We start from the raw sequence: 17,014 nt of genomic DNA, 5'->3' as shown, positions 1-17,014 counted from the left end.
ATCCCATTTGTTTATTTTTGCTTTGGCTGCCTGTGCTTGTGGAGTACTGCTCAAAAAATCTTTGCCCAGACCAATGTCCTGCAGATTTTCTCCAATGTTTTCTTGTAATAATTTCATATTTTGAGGTCTTAGATTTAAGTCTTTCATCCATTTCAATTTGATTTTTGTATATGGCAAGAGTAGGGGTCTAGTTTCATTCTTCTGCATATGGATATCCGGTTTTCCCAGCACCACTAATGGAAGAGACTGTCTTTTCCCCAGTGTATGTTCTTAGCATCTTTGTTGAAAATGAGTTCAGTGTAAGATTGCGGATTTAATTCTGGGTTCTCTATTCTGTTGCATCGGTCTGTGTGTCTGTTTTTATTCTAGTATCATAGTGTTTTGGTTACTATGGTTCTGTAGTATAATATAATTTGAAGTCAAGTAATGTGATTCCTCTAGTTTTCTGCTTTTTGCTTAGAATAGCTTTGCATATTCTGGGTCTTTTGTCATGCCACATAAAGTTTAGGATTGTATTTTCTATTTATGTAAAGAATGTCATTGGTATTTTGACAGGGATTGCATTGAATCTGTAGAGTACTGGGAGTAGTATGGACATTTTAACAATATTGATTCTTCCAATCCATGAGCATGAAACATTTTTTCCATATTTTGGTGTCCTCTTCAATTTCTTTCATCAGTGTTTTATAGTTTTCATTATAGCAATCTTTCACTTCTTTGGTTAATTTGAGGTGTTTAATTTTATGTGTGGCTATTGTAAATGGGATTACTCTTTCAATTTCTTTTTCAGATTGTTCACTGCTGGTATATAGAAATGCTACTGAATGTTGTTATGTCGATTTTCTATTCTGCAGCTTTACTGAATTTTCCATCATTTCCAGTAGATTTCTTGTGTAATTTTCAGGTTTTTCTAAGTATAAGATCATATCTGCAAACAAGGATAATTTGATTTCTCCCATTCCAATGTAGATGCCCTTTATATCTTTCTCTTGTCTCATTGCTCCAGCTAGGAATTCCAGGAATGTGTTGAATAACAGTGGTGGCAGTGGGCATCCTTGTTGCGTTCCAGAGTCTAGAGGAAAAGCTTTCAGTTTTTCCCCATTTAGTATGAAACCAGCTGTGGGTCTGTCATATATGGCTTTTACTATCTTGAGGTAAGTTCCTTCTATCCCCTGTTCTTTTGCAGGTTCCTATCATGAAGTGATGTTGAATTTTATCACATGCTTTTTCCGCATCAATTGAAATGACCATATGTTTTTTTTTCCTTCATTCTGTTGATATGATGTACATCATTGATTGATATGTGTATTTTGAACTATTCTTGCATCCCAGAGATAAATCCGATTTGGTCATGATGAATGATCTTTCTAACATATTGTTGAAGTCAGTTTGCTAGAGTTTGTTGAGGATTTTTGCACCAACATTCATCAACAATATTGACCTCTAGTTTTATTTTTTTTGATATGTCTTTGTCTGGTTTTGGTAGGGTAATACTGACCTCATAGAATGATTGTGGAAGTCTCCCTACTTCCTCTAATTTTTGGAATAGTTTGAGTAGGATTGCTTTTCGTTCTTTAAAGGTTGGGTAGAATTCATCAGTGAAACCATCAGGTCCCAGGCTTTTCTTTATTGGTAGACTTGTTATTACAGCTTCGATCTCATTACTTGTTATTGATCTGTTCAGGTTTTGGATTTCTTTCTGGTTCAAAGTGGATAAGTTGTATATGTCTAGGAAACTGTCCATTTCTCCTAAATTTTCCATTTTACTGACATATAGTTGCTCATCATAGCCACTAATGATCCTCTGAATTTCTGCAGTATCAGTTGTAATGTATGCTTTTTCACTTCTAATTTTGTTAGTATCTTCTCTCCTTTTTCTTAGTTTGGCTAAACGTTTGTAAATTTTGCTTAACTTTTCAAAAAAGTAACTTTTTGTTTCTTAGGTCATTTGTATTGTTTTCTTCATTTCAATTTTATTCATTTCTACTCTGATCTTTATTATCAATTTTATTCTACTAATTTTGGGTTTGGTTTGTACTTGCTTTTCTAGTCCTTTAAGATGAATCACTAGATTATTTATTTCAAAGGTTTCCTCCTTTTTGATGTAGACACTTATAGATATATACTCCCCATTAGGACTGCTTTTGCTGTATCACATAGGTTTTGGTATGTTGTGTTTCCATTTTCATTTGTTTTAAGACATTTTTCAATTTCCTTCTTAATTTCTTCATTGACCACTGGTCATTCAGGAGTACACTGTTTAATTTCCATGTTATTTATGTAGTTTCCAAAATTCCTCGTTATTGATTACTAGTTTTATTCCATTGTGGTCACAGAAGATGTTTGATATTATTTCAATTTTTTTTAGACTTGTTTTGTGACCTAACTTATGGTCTATCCTTGAGAATGATCTATGTGCTGAGAAAAAGAATGTGTATTCTGCAGCTATTGGATGACATGTTCTATAAATATCTATTAGATCCATTTGGTCTACAGTTTAGATTAAGTCTGATTATTTTTGTTGGTTTTCTGTCTGGAAAATCTGTCCAATGCTGGAAGTGGGGTGTTGAAGTCTCTAGTTATTATTGTATTGAGGTCTATCTCTCTCTTTACCACTAATAATATTAGCTTTATATACCTGGATGCTCCAGTGTTGGGTGCATATATACTTTAAATTGTTACATCATCTTGTTGACTTGATCCCTTTATCATTTTATAGTGATCTGTGTTTCTTCTTATAGTGTTTGTCTTGAAATCTATTTTGTCTGATGTAAGTATAGCTATTCTTGCTCTTTTTTGGTTTCCATTGGCATTGAATATCTTTTTCCATCCCTTCATTTTCAGACTATGTGTGTCTTTATAGGTAATGTGTGTTTCATGTAGGCAACCGATCAATAGATCTTCTTTTTTCATCCAATCAGCCTCTCTACATCTTTTGATTCAGGAGTTTAGTCCATTTACATTTGATGTTATTATTGATAAATAAGAACTTACTCATGTCAGTTTGATATTTGCTTTCCAGTTGTTCTGTGATCTTCCCTTTCTTCTTCCTTTTCTTGCTGTCTTTCTTTACTGAAGGTGACTTTCTCTAGTGATATAATTTTTTTTATTTTATTTTTATTTTTTGTGTATCCATATGTTTTTTAGTTTGAGGTTTACCATTAGGATTGCAAAACTATCTTATAATCCATTATTCTAACCTGATAACTACTTAATGGTCTTTGCATCAAAAAAAAGCAGAAAGAAAATTAATAGAAACTCTATTACTTAACTTTGTCCCCCTGCTTTTTAACTTTTTACTGTTTTATTGATATCTTATTATACTGTCTATGTCTTAAAAAGTTGTTTTAGTTATTATTTATGATTGATTCATCATTTAGTCTTTCTACTTAAGATATGAGTAGTTTACATACCACAGTGACATGTTATAATATTCTGTGTTTTTCTGTGTACTTACTATTACCAGTGAGTTTTGTACCTTCAGGTGATTACTTGATTATTAACATCTTTTTCTTTCTAGTTGAATTACTCCCTTTAGCATTTATTGTAGGATAGGTCTGTTATTGATTAAATCCCTTAGCTTTTATTTGTCTGGCAAAGCCTTTGTTTCTCCAGGTTTGAAGGATATTTTCACCAGATATACTATTCTAGGGTGAAAGTTTTTTTTTCTTCTGCACTTTTAATATATCATGCCCTCTCTCCTGGCCTGTAAGGTTTCCACTGAAATGTCTGCTGCCAGATATTTTGACATTCCATTGTATGTTAATTGTTTCTTTTCTCTTGCTGCTTTTAGGATTTTTTCTTTATCCTTGACCTTTGGGAGTTTGATTATTAAATACCTTGAGGTAGTCTTCTTTCAGTTAAATCTTCTTGGTGTTCTATAAACTTCTTGTATTTGGATATTAATATCTTTTTCTAGGTTTGAGACTTCTCTGTTATTATCTTTTTGAATAAACTTTCTACCCCTATCTCTTTCTCTACCTCTTCGTTAAGGTCAATAGCTACTAGAGTTGCCCCTCTGAGGATATTTTCTAGATCTCATAGGTGTGTTTCACTGTTTTTTTTTTTTCTTTTGTCTTCTCTAACTGTGTACTTTCAAATAGCCTGTCTTCAAGCTCATTACTCTTTCTTCTGCTTGGTCAATTGTGCTGTTGCGAGACTCTGAGGCATTCTTTAGTTTGTCAACTGAATTTTTTAGTTCCAGAATTTCTGCTTAATTTTTTAAAATTATTTTAATCGCTTTGTTAAATATATCTGAGATAAATCTGAATTCCAACTCCGTGTTATCTTCAATTTCTCTAAGTTTCCTCAACACAGCTATTTTGAATTCTCCGTCTGGAAGATCATATATCTCTGTTTATTGGGATTAGCCCCTGGTGGTTTATTTAGTTCACTGGGTGAGGTCATGTTTTCCTGGGTAGTGTTGATGCTAGTATATGTTCTTTGGTGTCTGGGTATTGAAGAGTTAAGGATTTAATGTAGTCTTCACTGTCTGAGCTTGTTTGTTCTTTTCCTTCTTGGGAAGGCTTTCCAGGTATTTGAAAGTACTTATGTGTTGTGTTCTAATCTGTATCTGCTTTTGTGGGCAACCCAAGCCCAGTAACACAGTGGTTCTTGCAGACTTACAGAGGTACTGCCTTGATGGTCTTGGACAAGATCCAGAAAAATTATTTGGATTACTAGGCAAATACTTGTTCTTTTCCCTTTCTTTCTCCCACACAGAGTCTCTTCCTGCACTCCAAGCCACTTATAGGTGGGGGTAGAGTGACACAAGCACTCCTGTGGCCACCACCACTATGACTGTGCTGGGTCAGACCTGAATCCAGTATAGCACTAGGTCTCACCCAAGGCCTGATGTAACCACTCCTTGGTTACTACCTATGTTCACTCCAGGCCCTGCAGCTCTTTAATCAGAAGGTGGCAAAGCAAGCCAGGCCAGGCCTGCATCCTTCCCTTCAGGGCAGTGAGGTCCCTCGGGTCCCAGGTGGGTCCAGAGGTGCCATCCCGGTGTCAGGGACTGAAGTAAAAAACCTTAGACGTCTGTCTAGTGTTCTCTTGTACTGCCACTGAGTTGGCATTCAAACCACACGACACAGTCATTATGTAAAGTGAAATAAGCCAGGCACAGAAAGAGAAACATCACATGTTTTCACTTATTTGTGGTATCTAAAAATCAAAACAATTGAACTTGTAGAGATAGAGAGTAGAAGGATGGTTACCAGAGGCTGAGAAGGGTAGTAGGGGTTTTTGGGTAAATTGGGGATGATTAATGGGTACAAAAATTAGAAAGAATGAATGAGCCCTAATATTTGATAGCAAAAAATGGTGACTATAATGAATAATAATTTAATTGTACATTTTTAATTAACTAAAAAAGTATAATTGGATTGTTTTAACACAAAGAATAAATGCTTGAGGGTATGGATGACCTATTTTCCATGAAGTGACTATATGTGTTACATGCCTATATCAAAATATCTCATGTACCCCATTACTATATACACCTACTATGTACACACAAAAATTAAAAATTAAAAGAAAATTCCTCCAAAGAGTTGTCTATTCTCCTTGTCTCCATACCATGTATTGTCACTCTCTTGTCACTCTTCAATCAATCTTTGATTTCAAGCCTCCACTGAGATCTCTCTCACTAAGGTCACTGATAATCTCCATATTGTCAAACCCCATAGTCAATCCTCAAATCAAATTTAGCTTGATCGCTCAGCAACATTTGTGACAATTGATTATGCCCTCATTCTGGAAATACTTACTTCACTTGGATTTCATGACAATTATTTCTTATGTTCCTCCTACCTTACTAGCTACTCATTCTCATCTCCTTCACTTGATTATTTTACTTCCTGAACTTGAAATGTTGGGATGTGCCAGAGCTGGTCCTTGGACTCATTCTCTATCTATACTTATTCACTAAAGTCATTGTACTGAGTCTCACAGCTGTATTTACAATTTATAATCTGATTACTTCTAAATTTATATCTCCATCCTTGAAATACATATTTGTAAATCCAACTGTGTAATAGACATTATCACTCACATATCTCAAACTTAACATTAATTCCCAGCCCTAGTCCCACCAAACCTGGTCTTCCTCCCTTGTCTCCCTTCTTGGTAGATGCTGCCACCACTAACTTTATTGCTTAGGATAAAATCCTTGGAACGACCCTTGAATCTCTTTCTCTCACATTCAAAATGCAATCCATCACCAAATCTTGTTAGTTTCACCATTAATATATATCCAGAATCTCTGGAACAAGATGTTGTAAACTTACTTTTCCATGCTACCATCCTCTAAATTCGACTAAACACTCTGGAAATTACTGAACAGAAAAAATAAAAGGACTCTGAAATATGGTAAGAAACTATATGAGTTAGCAACCTAAAGATTTGAGGAACAAGAATGCTATGAGTTCCCTGAGTTTTCTTTTTACCTCCTAAATATCCCAGACTAGGCACTGGGGAGACCTGCAATCCAGAACTGCCAACAGGCATAAACAACAACAACAAAGACAAAAACAAATTTAACCTTGCTTTCTCTGGCCTATGTTCTAGTAAAAAGCCCAACAGAGACCTAGTGGAGAGCCCCAACTCCTGTTCTACAGCCAAGGTACCCGAGAATAACCTGATTTGCACAGAGAGGCAGCTGCAAAGCTCCTGGAAAATCCAGCTTCCACCCACAACAAGGTCATCAGCAGGTGAGCTGATCTGCCCACATAAGTAGCTTCAGAACCCTGATGGGCCATCTTAACTCCTGATCCACAACTAGGACACTGACAGCTCACAGGAGTAGCAGTGAAGCTCCAGCAGTCCAACCCAACCCTGGCTCAACACCTGTAGTGCTTGCAGGCTGGTCTACCTGCAGTGGAAGCAGAGAAAGGCTGGTCCACCCAATTTCCATTCCAAACCCAGGGCACCACCATCTCTTAGTCTTCTATTAATTGACACAAGACTCAGTGCCAGCAGCTTCTGTCTCAACCCCTGCAGGATAAGGTGGCTCAATGACACCCGGTGGCCCAGCAGAGTGCTTTGTGCCATGGCAGATGGCACTAGTAGGGAATAAATGGGAGCTGCAGCACCATCAGAAAGACAAAACACATCAGAATGGCTCTGAAAACTAAACTGTGATTAGACCTAAGACCCACAAAAAATAGGCCAGAACCTATATTCTAAACCTAAACAGGATCATTACTTGCTAAAATAGATTCAAGAATCAAGAGATTCCTAAAATAGTAACCAAAATATTCACGATAAAATGGAAAATCATTCCTTATGCAAAGAACTAGGAAAACTACAATTTGACTGAGAAAAGATCATTAACTGATACTAATACCAAGATTATTCTGAAGTTGGAGTCACCTGATAAGAAAGTTAAAACTGATAAGAAAGTTAACTTTCATAAAAGTGCTTCAACAAGTAATTAAAAATATCTTTAAACAAATGCAGACAGAGTATCTCAACAAAGATATAGGAATTATTTATTTTTAAAAAAGAACCAAATGTAAATTATAAAATTAAAAAAATACAACAGCCAAAATAAAATTTAAAACTCACCAGATGGACTCAATACTAGATTAGAGGTGAGGAACAGAATCAATGAAGTTAAAGATATATCAACAAAACTTATTCAATCCAAACAAAGAGAAAATAGCATGAAAAAGAAACAAAAAGAAGAAAGCCTCAGGGATCTGTGGAACAATAACAAAAGACAGGACAACTGTCTATTATCATCAGAATCCCAGTAGGAGATGAGAAAGAATGTGGGGCTGAAATAGTATTTAAATAATAACAAGAAACAGGGGTAACAAGCCAGGCATGGTGGCTCATTCCTGTAATCCCAGTGCTTTGGAAGATTGAGGTGGAAGAATTGCTTGAGGCCAGGACTTTGAGACCAGTCTGGGCAACATGGTGAGACCTGATCTCTACAAAAGTGAAACAAAAATCAGCCAGGCATGGTGGCACATGCCTGTAGTCTTAGCTACAGGGTCACTTGAGCCCAGGAGTTCAAGGCTACAGTTAGCTCTGATCGCACCACTGCACTCCAACAGCCTAGGTGATAGAGCAAGACCTTGAAGAAAAAAAGAAAGAAAGAAAGAAGAGAAGAAGAAACAAAAAGAAAACAAATAATAAAATAGAGACTGGTGATGTCAGGAAGATGGCAGAATAGACAAAGTCAGAAAACTTCCTTCCTCCAAAGGAGACACCAAGTCAACAAGCAAAAATACACAGATCGATTCCCTTCAAGAGAAATCCAGAAACTAGTTAAAAGGCTCCTGCATCACAGACAAGCTAAAACCAGCCACACTGAAGCTGGTAGGAAAATTCATGGTACTCACTCGCCATGGTCTCACTGCCCAGCTTAGCATAGCATCATCAGCAGAAAACTCCCAATTCTTGGCTTCTTCCTAGAGAGAAAAAGAAGAAGGCTGAAACATACGTCCAACATGGAGACTTTTTAGGGGGAAGGCTGAGGAAATAATTTCTGTCTTCCCTGTATCTGGAGACTCGTGAAAAAGTGTGCTAGGTTGAAGGCTACTGAGAACAAGGGCAAAAGTTTAGGCAAAAAGCACTCACTCACCATACTCCCTCCTCCCAGCTCGGCATAGAACGAGAGGGTGAAAACTCCCAATTCTCAGCTTCTCTCTAGGAAGGGAAAAAGTTGTGGCATGTGTCCCACATTCTGTCTTTTTGGGGGGACTGCTTGAGAAATGGGTTTCTGTCTCATCTCTCTCAGAAGGCAGACAGGGCTGGCATAGTCTAGATGTCTGGGGATGCTGAAAACAAAAGAGATGTAAGTGATTTGCTGCTATTCCACAGGACATGCAGTAGAGAAGACAGATGTTAACACAGCTCAAAGGCTTCTCCCTCAGGGAGGGGAGACAGAAGAGTAAAGTGTATGTTCAACATTATAGCTTTTTGGGGTCTGACCAAGAACTTCTTTTACTTTAAAACAGACTTTAATCTATTTTACTAGATTAAAAGCACTGATATGGTTCAGTACACTCTAGAAGCTTGGAGGAAACTAAGAACTAAAGAGAGATGTGAACTAATAAATCTCTTTAATTGAAAACTTGCATATACAAGTCCAGAGAAGAAATATACACATAAAATGTCTCAGAGGACCTCAAAATCTCTAATTAGGCTGATTTGTGAAGGTCTTTCCTTGCACAAAGCCAATCTATAAAGATTTGGTGAGGTGGTCATTTTCTTAAATGCATGGATCCAACATAAAGGTAAAAAGCAAAGAAAGAAACAAGGAAACATGGCACAAAGCCAAAACAACAAAATAAGTCTCCAGGAACTGACCCTAAAGGAGATATATGAATTATCTGACAAACAATTCAAATATCCATCATAAGGATGCTCAACAAGCTCAGAACAATAGGATACATAAATAAAATGAAAATAACAAATCAACTGAAAACATAAAAAGACCCAAACAGAAAATTTTGAGCTAAAGAATACAATAAGTGAACTGAAAAATTCACTAGACAGTTTCAATATCACACTTGATCAACCAGTAGAAAGAAGCCACAAACTCGAATACAGGTAATTTGAAATTATTAGTCAGAGAAACAAAAACAATAAAAAAGAAGTGCAGAAAGTCTAAAAGGACTTATGGGACACAATCAAGTGAATCAATATACACATTATGATATTAAAAGAAAAAGAAGAGACATAAAGGGAAAAACATTTATTTAAAGAAATAATGGCCTAAATATCCCAAATCTGGGAAAGAATATGAACATCTAGACTCAAGAAGCCCAACAGAACCCAACTAATAGGAAATCAAAGGGCTTCAAACTGACTACATTATGACTAAATTGTCAAATGTCAAAAACAAAGAGAAAATTTTTAAAGAAGAAGTGGCTCATGACATACAAGAGGGTCCCATAAAACTATCAGTAGATTTATCAGCAGAAACCTTGCAGGTCGGAAAGGAATGATATCATAGATTTGAAGTAATAAAAAAAAACCTGTTAATAACATTATATCCAGAAAAACTGTCTTTCTAAATAGAAAGAGAAATGATTTCCCATATAAACAAAAGCAGAGAGAGTTCATCACAACTAGATGCACCTTATGAAAAAATGCTAAAGTGAGTCCTTTGAAGTTGATATGAAAAGATAATAGAAAACAGCCCAAAGATAAATGAAAATTAAACCTCCACTGCTAAAAGTAAACATATAGACAAAACAAAATATTAGAATACTGGAGAAGCTGGGCAAGATGGCTGACTAGATGCATCCAGGTGAACCAGCTGCCACTGAGGGACTGGGACAACTGGTGCACTCCTAGCAGATCTTCAGAAGTACGGCACTAAGAGTGGATGGAGGAAAGACCAGAAGCTTGGCTGAAGGAGGAGGAAGCTGGGAACCCTGCACAGGGCTACAGTGTACCAGGACTTGTTCTTGGCCTCCAACAACTCTGGGAGAATGGGTGAGTTGAACTGGCAAGAAGCAACATGCTCTACAATGGGCTTCTGGAATTCTGGTAGGATGAGACCCCTCTCCCACCATGGACACTTGAGTTGGCAGGGGAAGCCATTAGAGAAGTGGTAGGAGGGAGCACTCCAGTTGGTGTAGAGCCCAGAGGGTTTGATGTGGGAATATAGTGAAGTGCAGCCAGGGATGGCCATCTTCCTAGGCTCAACTTGCCTCCATAGGAAACTTTAGCTCTAGGGGAACTGTCATACCTGAACTCTACAGAATTTTCTTGCCCATTACACAAAACCAGTCCAATCTGAACACCCCTTGGTCTGCCGGCCTCTCCCAGGGCCCCAGCCTGGCTGCACTTGCTTGCAGTGTGGCTTCAGGTGCCCTGGGGGCCTACATTGTAGCTCTTGCACTGGTGAACCATGCCTGGCCAGAAGAGTTCCAGCAGAGTGGCCCCCACAGACACATAACAACCTGTCCCCTCCCACACTCCACTGCAGCTTCCTACGAGAGCATGGCCACCCCCACATTGCTTTGCCACTATGCATGTGCATGGACAGACTTTTTCTTCTCTGTCCCACCAGCGTTATGTGTGTGCATGCATGCGCGTGTGTGTGTGTATGTACACCTTGCACTGCCACTGCTGCCAGTGTGATTGCATTCTTCCTCCCATCCCCCAACCATACCGCCATTGCAGTCAGAGTCTTTGCAGGCACAGAGCCTGTCAGCACCACTCATATCAGCATCTAGCCTCTGGGCTAACATGGCCACTGGAGTGAAACTAGGCTCAGAAAACAGAGGACACTCTGCCACCCTGAGAGGCCACCTCCACCTGTGTGAATGTGCACAGGGGGCACACACAGTACTGCTTCTGCCAACACCCCACCTCTGTGCTGACACCAACACTGGCATGACCAGGTGCACAGTAACAAGTAGCGGTCTCCCCAGTGCCCAAGGCATGCTACCTCCTCTGCTTCTGCAAACATCCATATGGAGGCCTGCACCCTGGCACCTGTTAATGCCCTATGGTAGCCAACAAGCATGCACCCCACCATGTTGCTGCTGCCACTGCTGCTAGGACATGTGAACAAGAACAGATCTCACTGCCACAGCCCTATGAAATTCTCTGGCTGCCACCACCCATCAGAGTGAGCCCTGCCCCCCAATATCTTCAGAAACAAAGCAAGTTGACTGTACCCACCAAATACCACAAACTATCAAGGTCATCAAATGGGATAAAAGAAAAAAAAACTCATCCATAGGACAGCAACCTCAAAGACTAAATGAACATCAGCCCATAAAGATGAGAAAGAACCAGCACAAGAAACCTGACAGCTCAAAAAGCCAGAGTGCTTTCTTTGCTACAAATTATCACACTAGCCTTCTAGCAAGGGTTCTGAACCAGGCTGAGATGGTTGAAATTACAGAAACAACATTAGAAATGTGGACTGGAATGTTACAGAAACTGATAGGCAAAGTAGCCAGTAAAGAAAAGAATATAACTAACCTGATAGAGCTGAAAACACATGCTACAAGAATTTCATAATGCAATCACAAGTATTAATAGCAGAATGGACCAAGAGGAAGAAAGAATCTGAGAGCTTGAAGACTGCCTTTCTGAAATAAGATAGTCAGAAAAGAATGAAGAAAAAAGAATGAAAAGGAATGAACAAAACCTCTGAGAAATATGAGATTACGTAGAGAGACCAAATCCATAACCCACTGGTATCCCTGAGATGAGGAGAATGGAAGAAACTTGGAAATTATATTTCAAGATATCATCCATGAGAACTTTCCCAACTTAGCTAGGGAGGTCAATATTCAAATTCAGGAAATGCAGAGAACTCGCACAAGATAATTCACAAGAAGATCATCATCAAGACACATAACCATGAGATTCTCCAAGGTCAAAATGAAAGAAAAAATGCTAAAGGCAGCTAGAGAGAAAGGTCAGGTCACATACAAATAGAAGCCCATCAGACTAACAGTGGACGTCTCAGCAGGAACCCTACAAGCCAGAAGAAACTGGGAGCCAATATTCAACATTCTTAAAGAAAAGAAATGCCAATAAAAATTTTCATATCCAGAAAAACTAAGCATCATATGCAAACAAGAAATAAGATCCTTTCCAGAAAAGCAAATGCTTAGGGAATTCGTTACCACCAGACCTGCCTTCCAAGAGCTCCTGAAGGAAACACTATATATCAAAAAGAAAGATCATTACAAGCCACTTCAAGAACACATTTAAGTACATAGACGAGTGACAAATAAAAAGCAACCACAAAAGCAAGTCTGTAAAATAACTAGCTAACATAATGACAGGAGAAAATCCACACATACCAATATCAACCTTGAATGGAAATGGGCTAAATTCCCCAACTAAAAGGCACAGGCAGGCTGGATAAAGAAGCAAGGCCCAATGGTATGGTGTTTTCAAGAGACCCATCTTCCATACAATGACACCAATAGGCTCAAAATGAAGGATGGAGAAAAATCTACCAAGAAAAAAAAAAAAAACTGAAAAAAAGCAGAGGTTGCAATCCTAATTTCAGAGAAAACAGATTTCAAACCAACAAAGATCAAAAAGAACAAAGAAAGGCATTATATAATGGCAAAGGGTACAACTTAACAAGAAGATCTAACTATCCTAAATCTATACACACCTAATGCAGGTGCATTCACATTCATAAAGCAAGTTCCTTGAGACCTATGAAGAGACTTTGTTTCACACACAATAATAGTGCGATACTTCAACACCGAACTGCCAATATGAAAAAAAATCACTGAGGTTAAAAAAAATAACAAAAAAATTCAGGACCTGAACTCAACACTTGACCAAATGGACCTAAAACACATTTACAGAACTCTCTACCAAAAGACAACAGAGTATACATTATTTTCATTGCCACATGATGCATACTCTAAAATCGACCATGCAATTGGACATAAGACAACCCTCAGCAAACTCAAAAAAAAAAAAAAAAAAAAAAAACAGAAATCATACCAACCACACTCTTGGACCACAATGCAATACAAATAGAAATCAAGGCTAAGGAAATTGCTCAAAATCATACAATTATATAGAACTTAGACAAGTGGCTCCTAAACCACTCTTGGGTAAATAATCAAATTAAAGCAGACATCAAGAAGTTCTTTGAAACTGATGAGAACAAAGACACAACAAACCAGAATCTCTGGGACACAGCTAAGGCATTGTTAAGAGGGAAATTTATAGCACTAAATACCACATCAAAAAGTTAAAAAGATCTCAAATTAACAACCTAACATCACAATTACAAGAACTACAGAAGCAAGAGAAAACCAGTCTCAAAGCTAGCAGAAGACAAGAAATAACCAAAATCAGAAGTGAAATAAAGGAGATTGAGATCCAAAAAAAAAAAAAAATACAAAACACTAATGATCCCAAAAGTTGAAAAAAACTAGACCGACCAGTAGCTACATTAACAAAGAAAAAAAGAAAGAAGATCCAAATAAATACAATCAGAAATGGCAAAGGGAACATTACCACTGACCTCACAGAAATAAAAATAACCATCAGGAGCTACTATGAACAACTCTATGCACATAAACTAGACACTCTAGAAGAAATCGATAAATTACTGAACACATACAACCTCACAAGACTGAAAATAAAAAAGACATTGAATCCCTGAAAGACCAATAATGACCTCTGAAATTTAATTAGTAATAAATAGCCTACAAACAAACAAACAAAAAGCTCTGATCCACAACCGAGTTCTATGAGATGTACAAAAAAAAAAAAAATCTGTACCACTCCCACAAAAGCTGTTCCAAAAATTAAGAACATGAGACTCATCCCCAACTATTTATATGAGGCCAGCATCATCTTGATGCCAAAGCCTGGCAGAAACACAAAAAATAAAACTTCAGGCCAATATCCTTGATGAACATAGATGCAAAAATCTTCAACAAAATACAGGCAAACTGAATCCAGCAGCATATCAAAAAGCAAATCCATCATGATCAAGTAGGCTTCATCCCTGGGATGCAGGGTTGGTTCAACACATGCAAATCAATTAGTGCAATTCATCACATAAAAAGAACTAAGGACAAGCATCACATGATTATCTGAATAGATGAAGAAAAGGCTTTCAATAAATTTCAACATTGCTTCATGTTAAAAACTCTCAATAAAGTAGGAGGACACAGGCCTGGCTTGCTTTGCCACCTGTTGACTTCAGAGCCCCAGGGCCTTGAGGAAACTCAAAGAAAATAAAGATAACACAGAGAAGGAATTCAGAATTCTATCAGATACATTTAATAGAGATTGACATAATTAAGGATAATCAAATGGAAATTCTGGAGCTGTAAAATGCAATTGGCATACTGAAGAATGTATCAAAGTCCTTCAGTGGCAGAACTGAAGGATTAGTGATTAGAAGAAAGAATGAGTAAGCTTGGACATAGGTTATTTTAAAATATACATTCAGAGGATACAAAAGAAATAAGAATAAAAAATGATGAAGCACACCTACGAGATCTAGAAAATATCCTCAAAGGGGTAAATCTAACAGTTATTGGCCTTAAAGAGGAGGTAGAAAAAAAGACAGCAGAAGAAAGTTGATTCATAGCGATAATAACAGAGAACTTCCCAAACCTAAAAAAAAGATATTGTTATCCAAATACAAGTTTATACAACACCAAGCAGATTGAACCCAAAGAAGACTACCTCAAGGCATTTAATAATCAAACTCCCAAAGATCAAAGATAAAGAAAAATCTCTAAAATCACAAGAGAAAAGAAACAAACAATATACTATGGAGCTCCAATACATCTGACAGCAGACTTCTCAGGAGAAACCTTACGGGCCAGGAGACAGTGGCATGATATATTTAAAATGCTTAAGGGAAAAAAAAAAACTTTTAACCTAGAATAGTATATCTGACCAAAATATCCTTCAAGCATAAAGGAGAAAAAAAGACTTTTCCAGAAAAACAAAAGATGAGAGGTTTCATCAATACAAGACATTCTCCAAGAAATGTTAAAGGGTGTACTTCAACCAGAAAGAAAAAGATGCTAATTAGCAATACATAATCAACTGAAGGTACAAAATTTGCTGGTAATATTAAGTACACAGAAAAACACAGAATATTATAACACTGTCGCAGTGATGTGTAAACTACTCATATTAAGTAGAAAGAATGAACGATGAACAAATCGAAAATAATAACTCCAACAACTTTTAAGACACAGACAGTACAATAAGATATCAATAGAAGCAGCATAAAGTTAAAAAGCAGAGGGACAAAGTTAAGGCATAGAGTTTTTGTTAGTTTCCTTTTTGCTTGTTTGTTTTTTTATGCAGAGTGTTAAGAAGTTATAAGGTTAAAATAATGAATTATAAGATAATATTTCCAAGCCTCATTGCAACCTCAAACCAAAAATCACACAAAGGATACACAAAAAATAAAAAGCAACAAAGTAAATCATATCACCAGAGAAAAGAACCTTCACTAAATGAAGACAGGAAGCAAAGAAGCAAGAGAAGACCAGAAAACAACAAAATGGCAGGAGTTCTTACTTATCAGTAATAACATTGAATGTAAAGGGACAAAACTCTCCAATGAAAATAACCTAGCTGAATGAATAAAAAAGAAAAAAGCAAGACACACTGATCTGTTCACAAAACAAGTTTTAAAACACTAAAAAAAAGAAAAAAAAAAAGTAACATCAAGTATCTTCTCTGACCACAATGGAAAACTAGAAATCAATAACAAGAGAAATTTTGGAAATTACACAAATAGATGGAAATTAAACAAGGCCACTGAATGACCAGTGGTCAATGAAGAAATTAGGAAAAAAAATTGAAAAATGTCTTGAAACAAATGATAATGGAACATAACATACCAAAACTCAAGGGATACAGAAAAAGCAATACCAAGAGGGAAGTTCATAGTTCAAATGCCTACATCAAAAAAGAGAATAAACTTCAAACGAACATTCCAATGATGCATCATAAAGAACTACAAAAGCAAGCGCAAACCAAATGCAAATTAGTAGAAGAAAAGAAATAATGAAGATCAGAGCAGAAATGAATGCAATTGAAATTAAAAAAAAGATCAATGAAACAAAAAGTTAGTTTTTTGAAAAATTAAACAAAATTTAAAAACCTTTAGCCAGACTAAGAAAAAGAGTGAAAATACAAATAAATAAAATCAGAAATGGGATCTGGCAAGATGGCTGAATAGGAACAGCTGCGGTCTGCAGCTCCCAGCGAGACCAACACAGAAGGAGGGTGATTTCTTCATTTCCAACTGAGGTACACGGTTCATCTCACTGGGACTGGTTAGACAGTGGGTGCAGCCCACAGAGGGCGAGCGGAAGTAGAGTAGGGACTCACATCACCCAGGAAGCTCAAGGTGCCGGTGAACTCCCTCCCCTAGGAAACGGAAGCTGTGTGAGACTGTGCTGTGAGGAATGGGGCTATCCAGCCCAGATACTACACTTTTCCCACGGTTTTTGCAACCTGCAGACCAGGAGATTCCTTTGGGTTCCTACACCACCAGAAACCTGGGTTTCAA

The 17,014-nt window shown here is 37.3% G+C and overlaps 1 protein-coding gene across 2 annotated transcripts in view; it reads right to left on the bottom strand.

The window, feature by feature from the left end:
- ZC3H12B (zinc finger CCCH-type containing 12B) overlaps nucleotides 1-17,014 on the bottom strand; it is a 477,685-nt gene that overhangs the window by 428,220 nt on the left and 32,451 nt on the right. Inside the window, exons 3-4 of one of the 2 annotated variants that reach the window (XM_063702935.1) lie at nucleotides 8,594-8,789; nucleotides 8,352-8,420 (exon numbers count right to left, since the gene is read on the bottom strand). The gene's annotated coding sequence lies outside the window, so the exon portion shown is untranslated. The remainder of the gene's footprint in view (nucleotides 1-8,351; nucleotides 8,421-8,593; nucleotides 8,790-17,014) is intronic. The other variant, XM_004064283.5, reaches the window with a different exon arrangement.

This window comes from Gorilla gorilla, chromosome X (assembly GCF_029281585.2).
Source record: "Gorilla gorilla gorilla isolate KB3781 chromosome X, NHGRI_mGorGor1-v2.1_pri, whole genome shotgun sequence".
Lineage (NCBI taxonomy): Eukaryota > Metazoa > Chordata > Mammalia > Primates > Hominidae > Gorilla > Gorilla gorilla.
The sequence above is the reverse complement of the archived record's forward strand: the minus strand, read 5'-3'. Positions and strand labels throughout refer to the sequence as shown.